The 12,604-nt window shown below is 35.8% G+C and overlaps 1 protein-coding gene across 1 annotated transcript in view; it reads right to left on the bottom strand.

The window, feature by feature from the left end:
* Nucleotides 1–11,764, bottom strand: part of LOC121414923 — a 57,607-nt gene extending 45,843 nt beyond the window's left edge. The window contains exon 1 of the mRNA XM_041607969.1: nt 11,642–11,764. The gene's annotated coding sequence lies outside the window, so the exon portion shown is untranslated. The remainder of the gene's footprint in view (nt 1–11,641) is intronic.
* Between the last annotated feature and the right edge of the window lie 840 nt (nt 11,765–12,604).

The raw sequence follows: 12,604 nt of genomic DNA, 5'->3' as shown, positions 1-12,604 counted from the left end.
AGGGAAACTTACATTTTGACGACTTTTTCCTGATTTTCTTGGCAGGTGCTCTTCCCTTCTGACGCACGATCGCAGCTGAATATAGATCAAGTGTACGCGTTCTCGTCACCTGATCGGTTTGTTATTCTTTTCGCCAGACGTTAATAATTATATATTTGATAGTGCTAGTATTCATCGCGAATTTAGGTGAAAGAAATTGAAGTTAAACAGCGCCAGCTTGAATTTTTCGACTAACAACGTTTCAAATTTCGCCACCCACTAGCCAGCAATTATCTTTTTCTTTTACCAAAATACTCTCCCCAAAAAGGAAGATTTAAAGAGAAAGAGAATTATGATGGTAGAGAAAACAAAATACTTTATTTTCCCGCTTTTACTAGCTGTTTAACGCGAATTTCAATCGAATATCAAATGGGGTTTACATTTTTTAAAGTCTATTAATAAAAAAATATTCATTGTCTGGATTTTAGCTCCCCGGCTGAACTCCCATGAAATTTCAATGTTTTTCATGATTACCGAAAATGGTTTAAAATGTTCAAGTTTTTTATCGGGATAAACAAAGTTTTAGCTCGGTGCGCTGCGCTCGCCTTATTTTATAATGCTGAGATAGCATTTTATGCTGTTAATGAATTTCCAAGTGCTATGATTTGATTGGTAAGTTCATGAATGATTAATAAGATTAATTAATTCGTGTCTCTTTTTTTATTAAACAATGTCAGCTTGCGCTTTGAGCACGCAATATTTTGATGAGTAAGATTCTTCTCTTGTATATGCAGTATTTCCACAACTCCAAAATAAATGTCCCGAAACTTAAGCCAAAATTTGCTCACGTTCATAAATATTTCCTGGAATTTTCAAGTTTGATTTTAAACAAAAATCGGGCAATAATACAGCGAGCCTAATTTCGGCCTAGGTTGCCCAAATCAAGTTATTTAGCATTATTTTTTGTTCACGTCCTCTTTAAAAAATCATCTATTACAAATGCCAACGCGGAGCGAGAGCGGAAAATTTTGAGCTACGTAAATGTTACCTGAAATTGATAGTTTCTACGTTTAATTGTTGTTTGGTTGTAATTTTCTGATTTCCCGAAATTTCCTGGAATTTTTTCGTTTCCCGAACCTTTCCTGGAAAAAGCAAAAATTTCATGAACTTGAAATTTTCTGAATTTTGGGAAGAGTGGAAACATTGTGTATGCGAGTGTCATACTACAGAGAGAGGGGGGGTCCCTCAGCTACTTGTCCTCGCCAATTCCCCCAACATATCAATTTGTTGTGTACAAAAAACGCTCCTCTTATAAGGCATAGAAATGGGACGTTTAACGCACAGTCACTAATACGCGCCCCTGTCTTCGCATCGTGCAGGCAGTCTACGTGTATAGTGGCGGGCTGCTACATTGCGGTGCAGGGGTGTTCAACTTACATATCGTGAGCGCACTCAGCTGCGTGTTTTCACTTCTTCTCCTTTTCTTGTCATTTTTCCTCGTATTACTTGTTTTCATAAATTTCCCTCTCACTTTCCTTGTTTTCTCACTCCCTTCAGTTTTGTAACTCTTCTTGATCACTTGCATTCATTGGCACACCCCCCGGTCAAAATGGTACGGTCCTATCCAACATACACTCAAGTTGTCGCTGTACGAATAATGAAAACTTGCAAAATTCTTCACGCGCTGCGTTGCATAGCTATGCGTGTGTACTGTGTACACACAATGCCATCGGCTGAATCCGCCAAACTATAGTGACCAATTATTGCAAAAGCTTTTGCAAATGTGAAAAGTGACAGAGGTTTTTTTTATCCAATCAAAATCATTCTTAGGTATTCGCAATCTACCGCATTTTCTGCAAAATGTCTTTTTTTGATAGGGTCTATTGTGACGTATATATTTTTTTACAACAATGTGAAGTTGCACCAAACGTTTCGTTTCCAGCACTTGCCCATTGGCTCATGTACAAATGGATTTCCAAAATCATCAAGAAAGGTTCCAAAAACCTCAAAAGTGACAGAACTTAATTTGACTAAAATGAAATGAAAATCATATCATGTTCAAGGTGAGAATCTGCTCTATTCTATTCTGTTTTGATAGATCACCTTGTTGACGCGTTTGGGAGATATCTTAGCAAATCCGTCAAAAACGGCGTATTTTCTATTATTCTCCATAGGGAAATAATTTAACACGCTACGCACTGCAAAAAAGGAGCGCAAACAAATTGATATGTTTTCGTCTTGCTCGTGTTTTTTTTTTCACCCTTTTTATTAAAAAATTAGAAAGAATTGGGTGTCAAAAAAACACTAGGGGAAATGAGAAGAGGGAGAGAAACATATTGGGATAAGAAAAATTTGTGTCACATAATTATTACATAAGAAAATATTTGTCATAATTTATGAAACTTTACTTTTTACTTGCATGGTGCCCACCCACTTATATATATGAAATCTTAAATTACTTCACCATGGCATCTCGCACTAAATGTTTTCACCCTGCTATATAACTTTGAACCTGCTGACAGGGATTACTAATTTAAGGTTAAAGGTTGAATGTTTATCAAACATAATTTGGTTGGGGTCTATGTGTTCGTCATTCATGGTGATATACAATAGAATATTCAGAGGTGTCGATCATGGGGGCGGCAGGGGCGATCGCCCTAGCAATATTGGGGGGATATCGTTTTGCCCCCCCCCCCATAATTCAGCATGTGCAAAAATAAAATATGATTGCAATGACACACAAAAATCAGCAAGCATGATAGCGATACATAACTCGTTCTTTAATCCTGCTCAAAATATCCGCTTATCAGATTGAAATAGAATATATATGAATATATATATATATAGATATATATAGGTAAGCAAGTAGTAAGTGATATACTGCAATATCTAATAGTGCTCGACTGTGTATAGGACAGGAGTTCTCAAACTACGGCCCGCGGGCCGGATCCGGCCCTTGGAGCTTTTCAATCCCGCCCGTGGACTTATGATTTCCATAACAATATCCACTGATGCAAGCACATCAGGTTGGGGAGCTGTGCGTCATTCAGATAATTCTTTCTCTCAAGGTTTTTGGTCTTCTGGGTTACAAGATTTGCATATCAATGCTCTTGAATTGCTAGCAATAGAACAAGCACTACATACCTTATGTAGCCAATGTCAGGATATCCATATTCGTATTTTCTCTGACAATAGCACTTCGGTCGCTTATGTTAATAAGATGGGAGGTAATGTACCCTTTTTAAATGACATAGCGTTACGCATTTGGTTTTGGTGCATTAAATAAGGAATTTGGATTTCCGCCTCTCACGTGGCAGGGAAAGATAATTCATTTGCTGATGTCCTTTCAAAGAGGGACATGAACAAGGAATTAAGCCTGCTCCCCTGTATTTTTAATAGCATTATCAATACCACGTTTGCCCCTGACATTGCTTTGTTTGCATCATCTGAAAATAAACAACTTCCAAAATATGCTTCTTGGAAGTACGACCCATTTGCATATATTATTGATGCTTTTTCCATTTCGTGGGAATTCTTTTCTCCTTACATTTTTCCATCCTTTTGCCTTATCCCTAGAATCCTCAAACTTCGAGCAGACCAAACAAGACTGGCCCTCGTCATAGCCCCGATGTGGAGAGCACAACACTGGTTCCCTTCTCTTCTCCACATGCTGGTTGCCCCACCCCTTCTTCTCCCAATAAACTACGTCGCCCCAACAACTATCCAGTAAGTCTGCACCTAGCCGCTTGGATACTCTCGGCAGACAATGGAATGCAGCAGGCATTTCAAAATCAGCTGCCAACTTACTCGCCCGATCTTGGAGACAAGGAACGTCTAAACAATATCAATCTGCATGGAATCAATGGTGTGATTGGTGTTGTAAACAACAAATTGATCCCTGTTCACTTAACTTCCTTGCCCATGAACATTCTTCAGGCAAAGCTTATTCCACAATTAATTCTTACAGATCTGCTTTATCTTCTGCCATTCCACCCATTGGGATGCATTCAGTGGGTCAACACCCTTTAGTCGTACGTTTAATGGAAGGGATATTCAATGAAAATCCCCCTAAGCCTAGGTACAGTAGTATGTGGGATGTGTCAATTGTTTTGAACTACATTAAGTCTTTACCCGATAATGAACAATTAACCCTAACACTGTTAAGTAAAAAACTTCTGGCCTTGATGGCCCTTGTTTCCGCCCAGCGGGTTCAGACGTTATTATGTTTAGATATTTCCTCTTCTATATCAAATAATCATGCGGTATTCTACTTGACAGAGTTACAAAGGACAACTTCTACCAAAAACAGTTTAATTAACCAGACTGTTGAATTTAATTCATATCCACATGATAAGAAAGTTTGTGTTATATCGTCCCTGCTAGAGTAAAACTATGTGAAACGTACTACCCCTTTAAGGATTGAAAATGGTGAACGCAGACTTTTCTTTTGTGTGAAGCACTGCCTTAGCACCTGGAATATGATTAGCCCACAATTTTTCATTGTGCATAATACGGTGAAACATTTTATGGGTGCTACTTTTATGCTTCATGTATATAAAAATGCCTTATGTATATGCTTAAAATTGCATGGGCTGTTACATTTTGTCTTTATAAAGTGAGATAATTATGAATTTTGCGTTGTTCACAAAGTTTACAAAAAATGCGATTTTAAGATAAAGTGTTAAGAGTTTCGATTAAAGTATCCCCCTTAAAGGACAAGTATAAAAGAATAAAAAGAGAAAAATTCAACAAGCATAACACTTAAAATTTCATCAACATCGAATGTAAAATAAGAAAGTTATGGCATTTTAACAGTTCGTTTCATTTCACAAAACAGTTATATGAACATCTCGGTCGGTGTGCAAATGAGGAACTGATGACATCACTCACTCACTATTTCTTTTGTATCTAATTTTATGAAAGATGAAATATTTTTGTTTTCTCGACATTGTCATGTGAAATGAAGTTTCATTTATCCCTGAACACGTGAAATTCCATTATTTTAACATTTTGTGGTTCAGGCAAGGAGGTCCTAATCGTAAATTGAAATATTGTATAATTCCAACAATAAAAAAGTACAGAGATAGTGAGAGAGTGACATCATCGACTCTCTCATTTAGCATGTTTATATAACTATTTTGTTAAAAATAAGGGAAACTTTGAAATGTCATAACTTTTTATTTCAAATCCGATATTGATGAAATTTTCAGCATTTTGCCTGACTGACTTTCTCTATTTGATTAAAATCAACATTTTTCTGAGGTGGACTTGACCTTTTAATAATAAAACATTATTCTATGGTGTTTCTGAAATAAAAATGTTTTTAATAATTAATTCCAATTTCGTGGATATGCTGTTATTCTATTCACATTTATGTCCTTCTTCATATAGGCCCTAACAGATTAATATTAAAGCATATGTAGGTGAATTATATTTTAGAGTACATTGACACGAACACAAAGATTTAAATGAACTCTGATGTGGACATAATTATGAAGTAAATATATTTTGTGCTGTGATTTCTCTTTTGAATTTTATATTCATGCGTCATTTGGGTTAATCATTTCTTTATGCACATAATTATTTTGCCTCCCCGCATTTCTTTCAATTTCGTACAATGTGTTGTTACTGTCACAATTTGGATTACCTAGCACGTATATCATCGACACTGGATGAAAAGTCTAAATAAAAATTATATTTTTGTAAGGGTTCAGATTAGTTTTCAAGAGGATCTTATGTTATGAAATTTTGCCTAATGTACGCATATTAAAAGAGCAATTATTCTTCTCAACCCGTTTTAAAGAAAAGGTGTTTTATTTGCATAATGAGGAAAAAAATGTGTGTAATCATGTTGATGCATATTATTTTTTGATCCAAGCAACACTGTGTCGTTCGTTGTTATGTCTGCGATTTTTTTCCATGTATTTCTAATGTACAAAATACTTTTAAAAATGCTGAGTAATAGTTTAAAGGTCTGTATTATTTTTGCAAATCATTAAAGAGAGCACAATTTGAATTGAAAACTTTGTTTTCATAAATAAAATTGGATTAAAAATAGTGAATTGCAGAAAAGCATTGTTGCTCGAACGCAAGCCATAACAGCAGACCACTGCAATGAAAGAAGCACATGAAATTGACTAACGTGTTTTTATTGTTTGTATTAAGTTGATTGATTACAATGATGATGATGGTGGTTATGGTGATGATGGTGATGGTGGCGGAATAATGATGGTTGTAATGGCCATGATAATGACGTTGATGATGATGATGATGATGACTAGATGTTGTTTTGTTATTTTGTCTTTTAATAAAATAAGTAGTGCAAATTTGAATTCATTAAAACTTTATTATGAAAATAGCATAAACAATGGTATAAGAAATTGGTATGCATTAAGGAAAATCCATTCCTGACCAAAAGAAAATAAAAAAGTGATAATTGAGTGATGACGTAGGCCTATATATGCGAGCACTTTTCCTTCAAATCGGAAACAATTAATGTTTAAAAAAATAAAGGAAATGTCATTTTCTATAAATACATGCTAATGACATTCACTGTACCTTCAATATATCAATAGAACTTCATATCCGTTCCAAAAAGAAAAAGGTGAGTCATTAGAGATCATTAAAATTGGAAAATATAGAGCATTAGCTCGTTTATGACGACAGAAATCAAGCATACGAAAATTTATTAACTCTAATTTTGTTCAAATAAAACCTCTGATTTTTTAATGATTTTTCTTAGTAAAAAAAAAATATCAGGGTAAAAAATCCCCTTTCACTTGCAAAACAGTTTCAGTGTGTAACGGTAATTTAAATCATTCACCTGATAACCAGAACTATCCAATAAACAAGATAAATATCATTAATTCATGCGGGCGCGCAGCGCGTGCTGCAACGTTTAATATATTGCTGTGAAGCGTAAAATAGAATGAATATCATTTAAAATATATATCACAGATAAAATTATACCAGCTCGACGCGCGAGCTAAAAAAATTACGTTTTCCGACTTTTTTTTTATATCAATAACAAAATGGATATGAAATTAACCGACTTATGCGAGCATACAATTTACACTCTAAATTGCAGGGATTTAAAATAAGTCCACATGGACTGTAGTTAGGGACCAATCGAATTCCGGATTTAGTTTGAATCCTTAAGATTCATTTTTGAATCTCGAAAGATTTCAATTTAAATCATTTGAGATTTAAATTTAAGTCTTTAGGATTAAAACTGAATCCAGAAATCGATTGGTCCCTAACTACAGTCTCTCTGGACTTATTTTAAATCCCTGTAATTTAGAGTGTAGACAGGGTCTATCCTATAACCTTTATAATATACAATGTCTTAAGTCATATAAAGAGAAACGCAGATTCTAAGTATTTTTTTATAAACAGGATAACTACATAGACAATTTATTAATTGAAAATTTGGGATTCTTTTCCTAAAATGAATATAAAAGACAATAAAGAACACAATTTATTTTCGGACGAAGCCAGCAAAATTAGGGGACCACCAAAAATTTTGTACAAGCAAAAGAAGGCTTTACAGGGGGTTGGGACCGATAATTTTTGACAAGCAACAACAAAATGTTATCAACAAAAAAATTAGCGCGATCGTCCCCAATCAAATTTAGGGGGCAGGTCCCCCACCCCCGCTGGTTTTAGAGCGTCAGAGTGCGACTTACCTTCAACCGCTATCACTATCGGTAACATGAAGCAATTGGAACATTTTCCGATTCCATCAGCTTGTCATTTTTTGCAAACAGTCCAACAAACCCCGCTCTTGTAAAACAGGCAGACATTAATTTGCTGAAACGGACAACATCTCAAACTCAGTATTTCTTTTACACGGATACATACAATCTCACCAACCCCAATACCTTTCTCACTATTTTCTCCTCCCTTAAATTTTCTATTAATTTTTTATTTGCTTGCTCTCTTTACTCTCTTTTCTTCTTTCTCTACCTCCTTTCTGTCCTATTTTCTCTTCGATTTTTTTTCTCGTCTCATCGCTTTTCCTAATCCCCAGCCCCCGACGGCCGCGCAAATTAACCGACAAAATCCAGAATAGTGGGAGAAAAAGGGCGAAAGGGCAGAAAACTCTGCCCAAAGGGGGGCCAGAGGCTAGAAAAAGGTTTATCACCCCATAGTCAGGTCGTCTGGTGCAAAATACATGTTTCATTCAAATTTAGATTTATGTATTTCTTTCAATAATAAAATACCAAAAATAGTAGGGGATATTTCATATTGTACCCCCTACAATTTTTATAAAGAGACGCATCTCCTTGGGCATTTAGGCCATGGAGGGGGGATTCAGTGGCGAACCGTGACCCGGAGGAGAGAAAGCATGGGGGGGCACAGCATTTCACAGACATTGCAGTCCCCCTCCCCCAACGCTTTGTCTCGTCCGGGTCACGGTCCGCTACGGGGGGATTACTTGTACCTCCCTTCATCTTAGTGACGGCCGTGATTCTAGGTCGGAATCATAATTATTTTGGAAGAGTGTAATACACTCATTGAGATGTATACGCTCGATCTCATACCTGACGTAGACGGCGCTATTCAACAAATGCACAATCTCCAATATAAAAAATAGAACAGAAAGTACGCCTTGAACACAGGCCAAAATGCCTAACGATTTCTCCGCGGCATTAACAACTATCGTAAAGGGCGCTCCATTTATAAATAAAGATGGATGACTAGCATGTCTATGGCGACGGAATTTACCGCTACTATTTGCCAAGAATTGTGAGAAGTGGTCTGGAAATGCAACAAAAGAACCGGTGAGTACCGATTAAACATTATTATACTATTTATACTAGGTATGTGACAAAAAAAATGAAAATCCTCAAATCTCAATGAATTTGGTATCATTTGAAAGCCCTTAAAAAGACCTTTCAAATGATACCAAGAACTCAAATTTTCATCAAGAAATTATAAAGTTATTCCAGTTTAAGTCGCGCATATTTATCCAAATTTGTGGTCATTGTCTTAATGTAAAGTCAATGGAGTGCATAACCGATTTTTGTGACCATTTTGTGACCATTTTGAACCCAAGTCTTCAACGGGCTCTAACTTCTTTGTTTTTGAGCCCTTTGAAGTAATTTAGGTATCAATGGAAAGGTGAAAGAAAACTCAATTGATGTGTAATCATTTCACTTGGTAATTTTTCTTCTTATGTGTAAAATAATTTCTTTTAATTAATTCTAATTAATTATGCAAATTACAATTACTCGCCTCTTTTTTTTGCCAAATGAAGGTGATAATGAGAGATAATTTGTATATAATTTAGTTGGCATCAAAACAGCATCATGTAGATAATTTCCTAAATGAATTTGTTTAAAGTATTGTTTTTGTAATTTCTAATGTATTTCTTTGTTTTTCTGATATAAATTACAATTAGCTCTTTTTCAACTTTAGTATTGTGTACATGTATGTATGGGGTCTTTTTTTTACAAATGAAAAATATCATTCCTTTTGTACATGTACTTTGTATGGTATAAAAATACAAGTGTGCTTTTCTGATGTATTTGATTGTTTCACCAATTCTTTATGTATTTTATTGTTTCAACAATTTGTTTATAGATGGATAATGTACCTTTCATTTTGGAGACCGTGGGCATTCGATTACAATTTTTTTTAGGAAGGATGAGCAGCAGAGTCTTGAGGGTGTAAAGAAGTAGCATTGCATGTAATTTAAGTATCAAGAAGGAAACATAAAAATTAAGCTTTAATATATGCATTTCTTGGATATGTATGATTACAACAAAGGCCATGTTCGAGCACTCCTTTTTTAATGAAAAATAAGTTCATATTCTAGCGTGAAATCACTGCACATAAATAAAGCTCTGAACAGCAACAAAAACAAGCATCAAAGCTCCAACACTCAAAACAAGAGAACAAAAGTGACACAAAAACTTATACAAATCCCATCCCCATTTCAACTTATGAACACAACCCTCCCCCCCCCCCCTGCACCCTTCTTGAAAAAAAAATAATTATAATAAAATAGAAAAAAAATGAATAACATAAAAAAAAATAGACAATAGAGCCATGTGGAAGTGAAATATTTCCTCTGAGAGTGAAAAATTAAACAACAAATTTTTTGCATTTTAATCATGAGCGGAAATTGGCCCCAAAGGTAGGGGGACGCTGGCGAAAGCCAACAGTTTTAGGGGGGACCACCAAATTATTTTGATAATCAAAAAAATACACCAAAGGTTATCAACCAAAAATTATAGGGGGACGCAGAAAACTAAATTTGACAAGCAAAAAAAAAAAGAAAAGAAAAAAAAAGGTTATCAAAAAAAAAAAAAAAAAATTGAGGTGGGGGGATCGTCCCCCACCTCAAATTAAGGGCGGGGGGGTACACTTCCCCCAGCTTTCGCTGCCTATGGATGCTGGCAACTCTGACAAGTTAAAAAAAAAAGTTTATCCCCAAACTGTTGTAAGGTCATTTTCACCCCAAAAAGTTTGACCAAAAAAGAAAAAAAGAAAGAAAAAAAAAAAAATGTATTATTGTTACATGTCCCCCTATTATTTTGGGTAGGGGGACGTGTCCCCCTGGGATTTCCACCCATGAATTTAATTTTAGAAAAGTCAACATTGATATTCCACTGTCAAAAGCAAATTCAGTTTCCAAATGAAACGATAATCAACCACCTAGAATCTTGAGTCACATAACCTTGGGATGATAAAATCTTTCTGTGACAAATGAATGTATTAAAATCAATATCAGAATTATCTACGGTATAATGACAGAGATTTCCCAAAAAAGGCACAACATAATCATCAAGTAAGCAATTTACGATCTAGTTCAATCCAGCATGAACGACTCACTATCGACCGCTCCCATCACCCTGCCAACCGCAGGCGCATCGGGCAGCTCGACTGCCGAGAGACCGGCTGTGACAGGGGTAGCTGGCATCTCTTATATCTGGACTGCGCAACGTCAGAATCGCGTAAGTTTGGATTTTTTGATAATTCAAATATATTTCCAGTCAAATTGTATACCTAATCGGATTCTTGTTTTACTTACCATTAAAAAATTTCGAACATTTACGCGTCCAAAAATTTGATGAACTTTCAAGCTCCGATATCCACACTTTACAGGCGAGTATCCACATTGAAAGTTATATGTACAGAAAGAGCACATCTTCAGCTGTCTGTTAAAAGGCACGAGATTGCACCTACTATGTGCGCATGCGCATTAAACCCCATTTTCAATGAGTCGCCCAGACAGAGGCGATGCCACTCGTAGCAAAACCCGCGCGAAAACCGTGCCACCAAATTCAAAACCAGCGCTCGCGATGCCCCCATATTCGCACATAGCTATTTATACCTATCTTATAAATGTGTACAATTAAAAAAAAAATCGCAAAAATCACTTAGTTCTAAGCTAGGGCGGCCCAAACGCGCGTGAGTGGAGTCTCAGTTTTTTAACACGGGTAAGTATTGGGGTGTCGCCTAGAGTGGATATAACTGAGAACAAGTTCATTGAATGAGTGTGAACAAGTGAGGTAAACCATACACAAATTACTACATATGGGACTTTACTTTTTCCAATTTTAAATTAAAACAAGGTTATTTTCGTCAATATTATATAGTCTTATGCTATAGGTCCTTGCCTAAATTTGCATTGCATCTAGAATACGGTACTTACCGGTCCTTTCATTCGCCAACATACAAACTCAAAGATGTACAAATAAAAGTCACATTATAAATCTCTATCTCAATCGAATCTCCATATAGTCTCTAGCTAACTGAAGTTAGCATCGTAATTTTTAATTCCTATCGATCTCCGCCGCCGCTAGCTTGGCACACTTCTAACGTTAGTCAATCAAAGGCGGATCCAGGGTGCCCCGAGGCGGCGAGGCCCCCCCCCCCCCCTATTGGCGAAGCAAAACAAAAGAAAAAAGGAAGACAAAAAAAAGATAAAGAAGGGGAAAGGGTGCCGGGGAAAGAAAGGAGGAAAAAAGAAGAGCAAAATAAGAGGAGGGAGACGAGTGAAAAAAATAAGGTCGATCACGATCGAAGACTTGGAAAATGAGTTTAATATATTTCGATGTCTTTTTATTGAATTTTCGCTCGCGCTTCGCATAGCGCCTGTTCTATGAGTATGAGATACCGGTACATATCTTGCTCAAATTTTGAAGTCAATATACAAAACATATTTCAGCTCGGACATCGAGCTTTTGTTATTTTGTTTGATTTACAAATCGATTTTTTTAAGTGCTCTGTAAAATGTCCGTTTTATGGTGTGAATATCATTTGCAGCTTTTTGCGCTGTGTGCTCGCATTATTTGATTTCCCAAGTAGGCCTACTTATATTGTCTTTGTTTATTCCGTAAGATTCTTTATATATTGATTCTATAACAATTAAACTACTTAAAATCTTTTTGATGACAGTTTATCAAAATTTCGTCTCTCGCTTTGCGCTCGCATTAATAGTTAAAAAAAATCAACTCATCCTATTCATGATTACAAAAGTGCTTTTATCCAGTTTTCAGGCTTCAAATGTCAACAACTTTAACTCACTCATCAGGCTTATGATGATAACATTTTCATGAATTCCTAATAGCTATATTGTCCCCTTTTCAAAAACTTGAGGAATATCGACAAGTTT

Source organism: Lytechinus variegatus, chromosome 5 (genome assembly GCF_018143015.1).
Source record: "Lytechinus variegatus isolate NC3 chromosome 5, Lvar_3.0, whole genome shotgun sequence".
NCBI classification, from domain to species: Eukaryota; Metazoa; Echinodermata; class Echinoidea; order Temnopleuroida; family Toxopneustidae; genus Lytechinus; species Lytechinus variegatus.
Note: the sequence above shows the minus strand (reverse complement) of the source record. Positions and strands in the feature narration are given on the sequence as shown.